Source organism: Equus caballus, chromosome 9 (assembly GCF_041296265.1).
Source record: "Equus caballus isolate H_3958 breed thoroughbred chromosome 9, TB-T2T, whole genome shotgun sequence".
In the NCBI taxonomy this organism is placed as follows: Eukaryota; Metazoa; Chordata; class Mammalia; order Perissodactyla; family Equidae; genus Equus; species Equus caballus.
In genome coordinates, this window is record NC_091692.1 from 28,397,439 (window position 1) to 28,410,547 (window position 13,109).

Sequence of the window (13,109 nt, forward strand, 5' to 3'; positions counted from 1 at the left end):
AGTTCCTTCAAAATAAATATTATGTGGACATCAAATAGTAAAAAGAAGATAAAAATGGAGGTGCTCTTTTTGAAGAGAGGGTGGTTGTCATATAGTATGTATCTAAAAAATACTTGTTGAATGATTGGCTCTCATACTCCTTTAAGAGACAGGTGAGGCACTCTATAGAGTATCTTGGCTAAATTACTTTTGAAAATTCACATAAAGAGTTAAGGCCTTTCTGACATAGAAAGATCCAAAGAGAAAGAGAGAGAGCTCTGGGAAAGCCACCAGCATGGCAGGAAAACTACCATGCAGTAGATGTCTGACTCTTTCCTGGCTATCTGGAAGGTTGCATCCATTAGCATGCTTTGGTTGCCAGAAATAGAAAGCATGATGCAAACTGATTTGAGCAAAACTGGTCAGATATTGATTAATGTAACTAAATAATAGTAGATGTAGCTTCAGGAGAGGCTTAGTCCAGAGGTTTCCAGGTCGTTAAGCTCAAGCTTTCTTTCTCTGAAGTCCTCTAAAGCATTGCTTCCTCTGTCTGTGATCATCATCTCTGGGCCTTCTCCCTTCCTCATAGCATCATAGCTGCAGTATTTCACAGCTTAAATCCATAACACACTATCCAGGAAAAGAACCTGTCTCTCTTCTGGTAGCCCCCAAAGAAGAAAGAGACAGCTTCTTTTCCAGAGGCTCTCAGTAAGCATCTCAGTCTCATGGGCCCGAATTGTAACAGGTGTTCCTCCGTAACCAATCCCAGAGGACGGAACACAGCGACTGAGCTAAGTCAAATCTCATTCCTTCAGTGGGGAATGAGGGCAACCCCACTGGAAAGACACAGCTGGGAATTTATGGAAGAGAAGGAGGAAAGACCTTTCAACAAATGTCCAGTTCAGCTATTAATGTTATTAATTTAAGGCATTGCTATGTTTCTCCATATACACCAAGTAAAAAATTCTTTGGAGAAAAAAAGGTGTGTCCACATATGATCATCACTCTCTCATGTCATCTTATTAAAAGCTACCAGGTGAAAGGACAAGATCTTAGTTCAAAGAAGTGAATATGAGCTAGTTTGACTATATTGAAAATATACACAGACCACAAACTCACAGCATGAAACTTCATTTATTCTTTATTTCCATATCACTTTAGCAAAGTACGTAGTACTGCCCATGAATGGATTATGCATTAAAGAGCTTTAAACTCTACAATGTTAGTGACATTCTTCATAAATAATTATGGTACCCTTATAATTTCATGTGAATAAATCTGGGAAGTAAACTTAGCATTTACTTGAACAAAGAGAAGTACATGGGGAATAAATGCTGGAAAGAATAAAAGCCAATTCACTGGTAAAGCTTCATCACAAGGAATTCGTGGCTCTCACACTCCATCAACCACCTGTGTGGGAGGCGGGGAGGGAGGACATGCTGACCTCAGGTACAGCCCAACATAAATCCCGGGGGCAGTGAGCAAACATGCCCACTAATCATAAGGACTAATCTCCACTTCCTCTGAAACCCAATCATCCTACTCACACCCTGAAAATGAAGAAAACTGCTATTTCTAGTATTTATCCTGCACGCTGGAAAAAATAATTGGTTGCCATCTAAGATTTTCCACACATACAATAGATACCCTTTGAAAACCTGCTTTTTGCTCCCAGTTTTATCTTTCTCAGTGCCATGAGAAGATAGGAGAGAAAGATATAGAATTCTTGTGAAGAACTTTTTATTTTATTTTATACAAGTATTATTTGTTTGGTATAAAATTCTGCAGCAGGAATAAATATCTGGCTCCTTTAAGATATCAGTTGGTTTCGTTATACAGAAGAATGGCAGGTACCGTCTGAGGGATATGGAAATTGCTGTTAAAAGTCCAGGGACAATATACACCTTCCTTTGAAAATGGGGTTCAGAATGGTGAGAAAGGAAGCCAAGGCTTGAACTACATAGCAGCAGAATGCCAAAAGCACACGCAGAATCCTTATGCCAAGGAGGGAAAGTGGCCCTTTGTTGGAGAAATTTGGGGCCTCTGGAGGAGCCAAAACGTACTCCTGTCTGTTGGGTACACCTCTATGACAACTAGCAGCTGAACCAGGGGGCCTGAGGAAGCTTCCACAACAATCTTGCTCCACCTCTAGGGAGGAAGATCTAAGAAACGATGTTTTGACATTACAACCTAGGAGGGATTTTAAAGCTTTGCTAAGACTTGTTAAGAGAATTCAACATATTTTAAGCGAGAAAAATCCTTCAGATTTCAATGTTATGTTTTCCGGGGAGCAGCATGGGTAGCATCCACCCCAGCACATGAGACCCTGTTTTCTCACTTGGCTCTTTGACTTACCAGTGAGTTCAGACAAACAATTGAATCTCTCTGAGCTTCCGTTTCCTCATCTGTATAGTAAAGATATTAATACACTCTCTGTCTCTGTAGTTTCTCAATTAAATACATATAAAGTGTCTGATGCAATATCTGGTGCAAGGATGTTTGGAAAATGCTTGTTTCTTTCCCTTTCCTCCTATATTTCATTTGAACATAGATTATTTTTTTTTATTTTAAGCTAGTTGATAGTTGAGCTAGGAAGTATAGCTGATGATAAAAGTAAAGCAAAGAGCCCAGGTGAGAGATTTATTATTTCATTTTGGGGGGATGGATTATTTGGATGTTTCAAGACAGGAGAAAATCCCTGCTTTATGTTTCCCATAAATGAGATAGTTCTTGAGCTATAGGCTTTCTTCCTGGTTCATAAACCTCTTGGATGGCAGTCAGGAGAGGCGATCAGTGAGAGCCACACTGAAGCAATGAGAACAGTTGAAGAGAAACATTTCACGTTTGAACAGCAGTTCATATTTTCTATGTGTAGAAAGCACTACTGGAAAAATTAAAACTGAGCAACACTATAAAGAAGAGACGCTTCAGTGTTGAATTCTCAATGTAAATTCCCAAGTCTGCTCTTTCAGGTGCCAAGTTCCTCTGAAGGTCATGTTGATTCATTCAGGAAATAGACACCCATGAGGTAGGCCATCATCCTAAAGCTATCCTTATATTAATTGTATTTCTTATTTTATTTGGATTGGCCTATGATATGGACTGAATGTTTGTGTCCCCTTGAAATTGATATGTTGAACCTAAAGTCCCCAATGTGATGATATTTGGAGATGAGCGCTTGGGAGATAATTGGGGTTAGATAAGTCCATGAGGGTAGGGTCCTGGTCTGATAGGATTAATGCCCTTATAAGAAGAGACATCAGAGAGCCCTCTCTTTTTCTACATGCACACACGCTGAGGAAAGGCCATGTGAGGGCACAGTGAGAAGGCAGCCGTCTACAAGCCAGGAAGGGAGGCTTCACCAAGAAGTGAATCAGCTGACCCCTTGATTTGGACTTCCAGCCTCCAGAACTGTGAGAAATAAATTTCCATTGTTTAAGCCACTTAGCCTGCAGTATTTTGTTATAGCATCTCGAACAGACTAATATAGCCTATATATTTTAAGACATAGGAGTAGAAAATCTCACTTTCTAAATTGTATGCTACAAAATTTGAAGCATTCTGTTTCTTAGAAATTTATATGTTGTAGGAGATCCATTAGATACAAAATCCTTAGCCTGACATTAAAGGCCCTCCATGATCTGATCCCACATGACTTCCCAGCCCCATTTCTTCCTCCTTCCCCTCTGTGTTCCAGGCAAGCCAGGGTGCTCCCTCTTGCCTACTTGTCATGTGTCCCTTTGCTCACACTCGGCTCACCATTGGCAATGCCTTTTTCTCATGCCTGGAACACCAAACCTATCTTCTCTCCAATGCTCCTTCCTTTATGAAGCCCTTCTCACATCCTTTTCCACTCTAAAGTAAACCCCATCCAAAGGTAAAATGTTAGAAAGCAAAGAACATTGATTTTAGAGTCTGCCATGCAGGGTTTGAATCTCCACCTCTTCTAGTCTGACATCCTATGATGATAGCTTAACCTCTCTGTGAAAATGGCGATAGTAATATCTAGTGGAAAGTGGGTAGAAAGGTTGAATGATGTGCACTCCATGTGCTGAGCACAGTCCTTGGAAATTAGCAGGGGCTCAACAAACAAATACTAATTCCTTTCTTCACTTTCTTCCACTGAACTCTTACCTTGAAAAAACATATTTCAAGTACCTACCTTCTTCTTCTTACACTCTTTTCTAGAAGAATTCCAACCTACAAGGATCAGGTAGCAGAGTCTGTGATACCTACATCCCCCCTTTGCCACCCTTACTCCTCACTCCCAAAAACCAGAAAATAAAACAAACTAAGGAAAATTCCTGCTGAACAAATAGTGCCTGTGAACCAAGAGACCAAGAGAGGAGTAGAAGTTGGATTTAACACTTGAATGGAGCTATCAGCAAAGCAAGGATGGATGCCTGTCATTAGGTTATAAGTCCCCAGTGTGATAAGGGAGCAGAGAGTCACAAGCTTCCTGGAACAGGAAGAATGAAGCAGACATACAGACGGAAGCAGGGAAACCAGGAGACAGGAGAGGAGATAGAGCTGGTCCCTAAAGCGAACTTGGTACCTGTTCTTCACTCATCTGTTTATTTATCCAATTATTCCACAAATATTTACTAAGTCTACCATGGGCCAGTCTAGGGGGAAAAGAGAAAATAAACACAAAGGCATATACAAGTTGAAGTGTCGAGAGGTGCTATGAGGAAAGACAAAGCAGTGTTAGGAAGATACTAACAAGACACAGGACATGTTATTCTACCTCAGGTCTTCAATGAAGGCCTCTCTGACAGGTGACATTGAGCAAAGGCCTAAATGGAGAAGCAATGAGTCGTACCAATATCTGGGGAGGAGCATTCCCCTGCACAAATGCTTTGAGGCAGGAGGGCTCCTAGCAAATTGGCATTACAGCCAGGAGGGCAATGAGTCTGGGGTGGAGAGAAAGGGGACAGCGGGAGGGTCAGAGTCAGAAAGTGGAAGAGGGAGGTCACAGGCCATATAAGGTCTGGTAGAGTCTTCATGTGGCTTCAGAGTTTGCTTTCCTGGCTTCTCAAAAGACCTGTCTGCTTCCCTCAAAAGAAGACTTTCCTGTTTTATCTGAGCAGATGTGAATGGATTTTAGACCCATGAAACAAAAGAAACTTTTATAGAAACATATATTTCTTCTACGTCTCTTAGTGGGCCTGTGTCCCTGGGGTGTGATCTTCACAAGGGCTTCTCAGTTTTCTTTGTTTTTTCCCTCTTTGGATGAGACAGGAAGGCTAGACAGGGCTGGAGCTGGGTATTTCCCCAGCCCCCAGTGTCAATTAGGCTCTGATAAAACTCCCAAAGTTTAGCCCTGGTTAAATAGTTTCTCCTGAGGACAAGCCTTGTTAAGAAGAATGGAACGCTCTGGCATACTTCAAAATGGTTCCTTTTCTCCTTCCTTTGCCAGAAGCACAAGCGGATTTTTCTCCGATCTTCACTAAGATAACCTGGTTAGGCTCCTGGAGATAAAATGCACAATAGTGTGGGGGGTGGCTATGACTAGGTCCCATTAGAGTTTTTAACTCTCACTCTGAGGCTCCAGCAACTTGCCAATTATAGCTTAGATTTCCTGCCCTGGAACTGGGTCCCTGGAGCCTTCTGCTCCCTAGCTCCTGCTCTGCCAAGTTGTGATTCTCTGAATCTGCCTGTCTCTCCAATTTGGGGGTCAGCAATTTGCCCTGTGACCTCAGTTCTCTGGTGGATCTAAGAAGAGTAGTTGATTTCCAGTTTGTTCAGCTTTTTTTTTGTTGTGTGAATGGGAGAGCCATGAAATGGACAAATTCCCAGAAAGATGTAAACTACCAAAAGTGACTAGAAAAGAAGTAGAAAATCTAAATAGACTTATAGCAAGTGGACAGTAATCAAAATTGAATCATTAATCAAAAGACATCAGAAAAAAAAGCCCGGGTCTTCATGGCTTCCCAAGTGAATTCTATCAAACATTTAAAGAAGAATTAACACTAATATTTCTCAAACTCTTCCAAAAAATAGAGAGAACAATTCTAACTCACTCTTTGAGGTCAGTATTACCTTGGTAATAAAACTACATATTTATTTTTAAGTTTTTATTTGCTCTAAAATTATGTATTCCAACACCTCTTGTCCTAAATTAGCGTGGAATTGCCCCACTTTTGGAAGATCGTTTATATCAGTCTTGCATTCCTCTTCTCAGCACAATATTATTTGATGGAATGAATGACTGAGAACTATGTAACGTTTCTTTTGCTCATAATTTACATTCTCTAGCCCTTGCCTGTGTATGTAGAGAAGAGAATGGCTGAGCATCAAAAGGTAAAAAATAAATAAATAAAAATAAAGAGCCCAGAGGGCAGGTTTGTGATTTCATCTCACAGACGTATCCTTTGACATTTTTCAAAGCTCAAGTGTGTATTCTACATCTCATCTATTTGTGTTTACTGCTCTCTTCAAGAGAGCTTCAGGACTCTTCCCTAAAAGTAGGTGGGGATATCAGAGAAAAGCATGGAAAGTTGAAAATTAGGTTTAGAGTAATAATTAAAAATTAAATCCTTGTGTCAAGATTGGATAAAGAGTGTTTTATAGGGTGATATTTTGAGTAACAGGATATATAAGTTAAAATTTGGAGATTTTGTATGGGAAGGGGAATAAACTACATAATAATAGACTAAATAGACAAAATAAGTTTGCATTTATAGAAATGCCCAAGGATATCACTTTCTAAGCCCCGCAGCATAGTGGTTGGGTTCGGCGTGCTCTGCTTCGGCAGCCCAGGTTCCTGGGTTCAGATCCCCAGCACAGACCTATACCAACTGGTCAGCCCTGCTGACGCGGCAACCCACATATAAAGTGGAGGAAGATTGGCACAGATGTTAGCTCAGGGCCAATCTTCCCCAGCAAATAAATAAATAAATAAAATCTAAAAGATTCAGAGGGAAAACGTAATTCAATTTATTCCTAAAATGGGCATTATCATTTCTTTTTCTCCTGTCTTAGACTCTGTGACTAATAATTATTGCCTTTGGGCAAGGATAAGTTATTTTATTTTATCAAGAAGTGCAATAAGTTTAAAAAATAACATTGGCTTCCTACTAGTTCTAATCAGGCAGACTTTCATTTTCCTCACCCCAACCTTCATCTATTTCTTCTTTACACTCAGCTTCTCTTCCTCCTTCTTAACTTTTCTCTCTTCTTTTCTCTCAAACAGGTCACAGCTTGCCAGCTATTATCACCTTTAGAGACAACCCCTGGCAAAATGTTCAAAACCTTGGTGACCTAATGAGAATTCTCAGGGTCATCTCAGGCCACTGTTCTTACCCATTATGCCACCTGATTAGTGAGGCCATATTCAGGCACGTGCTGGGCTCTCAGAAAAATAGGTCTTTACCATGTGGTATAATTAAGAGAGAACAGAATCTGGAGTCAGAAAACCTATGTTTGAATCCTCTCTCTGTGACTTACCAGTTACATGACCTGATAAAATCACAGTCCCACTGAGCTTCATCTTCCTCACCTGAAAATTGGATATTAACAACATCTAACTCAGTGTGGGCTTTGAAGACTAAATGAGGGAATACAAAGCTCTCGTATGAGAGAGCTTCGTGCACCTATATAACAACATATATATCGTTGTAACATCAGGCTGTTAATTCAAGAGGGTTCCACCATCCCAAATTGCTACTCTTTATTTCCAGCTTGAGAAGCAGAAGGAGGGAAATTATCATTCTCATATCCTTGATAACAATGGTGACTACTGCTTATTAAGAGCTTATTTGTCACCGCACGGTACACCATATGCTTTGCATATATTGTTATTTCAATAATTCCTCACTAGTTATTACCCAATAAGATAGAAGCTGAAACTCAGAAAAGTTAGGGTCACAAAGTCACGGAATTGGCAAGCTGGGATTTGAACCTGTATCTTCTCTGACACCAAAGCCCATGTTCTAATAACTATGTAACTTGTTTCCCAACAGTCATTGCATATTCTCCCATCAGCACCTCAGAGGTCTACTTTTGTCCTTTGTCAGGAAAGCTGCATCCACCCCTACTCGTGGCAGAGAGGAAAGTGGGAGGCTCATACAAGGACAATGAAGGAGTAGCGGTGAAGTAGTGATGTTTCCTTAGATGGGGGTTAGTCATGAGGAGCAGTGAATCGTGTCTGTTGGAGTCATGTGTCTCGTCTTTAGGCTAGCCCAGCTGAAAAAGCTAAAGCCAAGTTTTCCAAACTACGGTAGCTGCCATTTTGGGTCTGCCTAGCACATTTTCCCACGCCCTTTCTTCTGATTAACACACCCCCTTCTGTTTGCAGAACTCCTTCCCATTCCTTAAGGTGGAGCTATCAGATACGGTGTCCCAATCTCAACCTCCACCTGGGCATGTGACCTGAGCTGGATCTGTAACAATAACCCATCCCTTTGGCAACGGTTATTAACCCATGGTTGGGCACCTGACTCAAGAAGGCAAGTCAGAGTCCATTCCATGGAATGACATTTGGATTTGGGAGAGATGAAGTCTCTTTATACATATGATGCTAAGAAAAGTAGTGCTGAGGTTTTGTCTTGCTTTCTACTCTGCCAAAATAGAGTAAGCACATCTTCAGTAAGAGAGAATCAAAAGAAAATATGGGAGGCAGGAGAAAGAGAGAAAAGCCAGCAATATTGTTTGAGTTCCTAGATCCAGCCTTGCCTGAGGCCAAGACCCACCTTTGGGCTTCCTAGGAACTCAAACCAGCAAATTTACTTTTTAAGGTTGAGTTAATCTGAGTTGCGAATCTCTCTCTTGCAATCAAAAGAATCTTGATCCAGATAATTTCACATAGTGAAGAAAGCTAGAAAGCTTGGAGGTAGAGATGGAAGTATATCAATAGATGAAGAACATACAATTTATGGGATGCTTTCACTCCAAGACAAAACACAATTCGTATACAGACCTATTGCAAAGAAGGAACTGTGTTTTCTCCCTGGACGTTTCTATAATTTCCTCTTTAACAGAGAAAACAGTCATAATCTATAGGGGGAAAATCCTCAAGTGCCAAAATATTTTAATTTGTTAAACATTCAGATATAGATAAAGATTTTCTGCGTTTTTATTCTCACCATTAGCCTGAGGCTTGCAGAGAAATACTGCCTGACAGTACTTACTGTCATCCCCCCACCTCACTCCAAAAGCCATAACATAAAGCTTTCAGGTCATTTTAGAAAGTTATTTAGTTGTGATAAGAACCACTAATTATGCTTACGAGAACAACTTTCAAAACTCTGAAGGTAAGTTTTGGTATCATTTAAAGTACAGTCCAAACAGCAGCTTGGTGAATCAGATCAAATTAACAACAGAGGCAATACAAGCCCAATTTCTACATTTTAGTTTTTACTTCTTCTCCTGCTGTGAAATGCTGTTAAAGAATGTTGCCAGAGCCTAATGCTGTAGCTCTTGATACTCTGGCCAGGTAAGGCAGCCAGTCATGGGAGATTTTATTTTTTCTGAGAAGAACAGAGATTTCTGTGTAGATCAGACTTAAAGAGAACTTACTTCACCACCTTTGGGCTTTGGAGTGCATTTACTCCTCGAATATACTTGAGATTTTGTAAGCAGATAACAATTCCAGATTTCCATTTCGAATCCTTCCAACCAGCTGTATTTTCTGTTCAATGGTTACTTTGCTGACTTAGTGCAGTGAGAAGGTCAGTGAACTTGGTCAAAAGATAACTAGTTTTGTGATCTTCACTTCCTTGGTTTTCAGTTATTTCACTAATAAAATTGTAAGATTGTTTCATGTCACCTATATAGTCCCACCAAACTGTAGCTTTCTGCTAATACAAATTCCAACACTCATCTTAAAGAATAGTGTTGTACAGGATCAGCATAGTTTCGGCATTTAATAAACTTAAGCAGCTGTTTTCTTGGCCCAAGTGATCATGACTATTTAGGTGATGTGTGTTCATAAAATATAAGAAATATGCATTTCTACCACCATTCCAAGGAGAAATGCTGACATGTAATTCATTGATTTGACTTACAACAAAACACATGAAGAAAACAGTAGACTCAAGCATATTTGAGTGCATTTATAAATGCTAACTGAAATTTGATTGAAATCCATGGCTTTCTGCATGCTAATATTTTAATAGTGACTACTGTATATACAGAAATTGGTTCCCAAAGTTAGACAGTCTGCCTCTGATATTTTAACATCATGGATAAGAGAGGAAGCCTAAACATTCTACATATTTTTCCCCATGACCTTTAAGTTGCTGAAGAAAGATTTCTTTGAAATCCTTATCACAACCAGCAAGGGGAGAATGGATCATAAAAAACTGATCAAAGCAATTCATCTGTCAACTCTTCAATACTGGCAAGATCCTGGCCAATTAAAACACTCTGAAAAAACTACAGACTTGGTAGACTTTTATAAGCTATACACAACAGTGTTTATGCAAATGAGAATTTTCTATAGTTTAATCATTTACATTTATTTGTATAATTTGCACATATAGTAAATCACTATTCCTCATAGCAATCCTATGATGTAGATTCTATTATTATTCTCATTGTACAGATAATTTAACTGAAGGAGAGAGAAGGTGCATAGCTTCCAAAGGTCACAAGCTCACAAAGGGCAGAGCCCAATAAGGAACCCAGGTCACCCAGATCCAGCACCAGGCCTGTGACCCTCACATCACAGTGCCTCTCGCCATGAGGAGCAGAAGGACTAGGATTGACTTTGGGGAATTTTGTGTGTTTATATCAGTTAGACCACGGGCAGTTTATAAGTTGAATATGAATATTTTAGAATGATTTCCATTGAGCGTTATTTAAAGGGAAATACTAGAGGGTCCTAGCTTTCTCCTAGGACATTGCTGATAGATGAGAAAAACATTGAAGCTGTATGCAGAGGTCACAGCAGGGGACATTTGAGCTGCCTAGCTAAGGGGTAGGGGACTCAGAGGAACAAAGTATTCTCGTGACACAGGAGGACCTTGTTGGGTAGGAGTGTCTGGTCTTTAATGTCTGCGAATGTAGGCCAGAGACATAAATGTTTAGATCCTGGAGGATTATGCAAGAAATTGCATTTTATTGGTCAGTCACACAATGATGGGGAGTATGCCTGTGGGAAATAGTTGTTACATACCTATCTGCATAAAGCCAGAGATTTCCTTCACCAATTAAGATCCGGAAGGAGTCATCACACTCTGCTCTCAGGGACAAGATGTCCAATAAGCAGATCACAGTGCACCAATCAAGATGGAGGTGGGGTCCATTGCGGGGCTGGCAGGTGAAGTGTGGAGTCAAGTTGTAGAAGGTCTAAATGCCAACTGGCCGCCAGGATTTAGAACCGTGCAGCTAGAAGTCTTGGATTCACTTCAGACTTCATATGCATCGTTCTGGGCGGTTTAGCCGATGTCACCTGGGAGCCAATATCCATTAATAAACCACTAGATGGGAACAAAAAAATGAAGTCTTGGAACTCTGCCAATGAACTGGCTCTAGTGAAATATTGCTTGCAACTTCTCTATTGCCCCAGATGTGAGGCTAATGTATGACTGTGGATTCGTTTAGCAATTGTGATAAAGTGAACTGAAAATGGGGAGCAGAAAACCAAGCAGTATGTGCTAATTGACAGTCCCAAGCCTAGGGAAGGTGGACAGAGAGCAGCTGGACATGGGGGCTACCAGTGATGGTATGACTTTTTCTTTCTTTCTTTTCTTTTTGAAGAAGCCAGAATCAAAAATAGCAACAAGCTCAGCGAACAGCATCTACAGCTGCTGAGGAAAGAACAGCCTTCATTCAAACGCTCTGCAGAAAGGACAGCTGGTCACATTGGTCTTTTCAGCCTTCCCCGTGCACAGATTTAGCAACATAGTCAGTGGCAGTATCTTTGAATATAAAAGACACTGATAGATATCTGGGATAACTCCAACTCAGTTAAATTTTCCTCAAGGAAAATTGACCAAGTCCTTTTCCATTATGCCCAAATTCAATTCTCTCTAGTTGTCCCAGATTCTTTGTTTTAATATGGAATATCTCAGCATTTAAAATAGAAGAGGTGGGGCTATTAAAATCTAGAGAAATCAGAGCATTAAAAGTTGAGATCTTGTCTGGTTCAGGTTTGTGGCTGCACCAAATAGACAGATGACAGGATATTTGTGTATTCTTTCAGAGTTAATATTCTCTTCTTTAAACATGAAAAATGTACTTTCCACATTGTCAACTGACAATTCTTAACTTTGAAGTGGGGTTTGTAGAGGGATGAGGTCCCCACCTAGTTGTCATTTGACAAATGGACTCAGCAAACAGGCATTTAGTGTGGCCAGAACAGAACACCCTACAGTGGTGGGGCCTGGAGAGAACAACAAACAATGAAGATGCCCACCTTTCCCACAGGAAACTGTTTACACTCAGACATGGGCAGAGCTGGTGCACATATAATTTATAATCTAAGGCAGCAAGGCAGAATGGATTAAGCGCACACACACGTACACACAAACCTGCCATTGTCCTAAGGGAATAGAAAGAAGCAGAGTTTACATCAAGGAGAAGAAATCAGGAAGTGACTTGGAGATGGACCTTAAAGAATTAGCAGGATTTTGACAGATAATGATCTTGGGAAAGCATAAAGTCATCTAATTTGGATAAAAAAGAAAAAGCCAAAAGGGAAGGCTGAGCCCTATATGAAGGGATTTGAAATTCGGTTTGAGGGTTTTGAGCAGGAGAGTGACATGGTTGGAGCTGCAGTTTAAGAAAATATCCAATATAACAAAAAAGATATTTTACTTTTTATCATGGTTGCCCTCTGAACACAGGAAGACCAGTGATCAGAAAGGATAAAATAGAATAAGTTCTTGGATTTTGTCATGTTGTTCAAGTTCATCTTCCTTTTTAGTTTGGAAAGGTAAGATTATTTCTCATAGACTGAAAATAAAAGATGGCAATAAATTTCAAATTAAAATCTTTCTTCTAGAGTGCTATAAACATATAGACAAGAAAAGGGAAGGATAGTTCCATAGGCTGTCTCAATAACATTAATTAATATAACACATTCTGACAGAAATAGGGCAGGTCACATTACCTTCATTTTCAGATTGAGAAGCTCAGGTTCCACCTGTAGCTGTCAGATCCTGGTCCTCTCCCACCTCCACCTG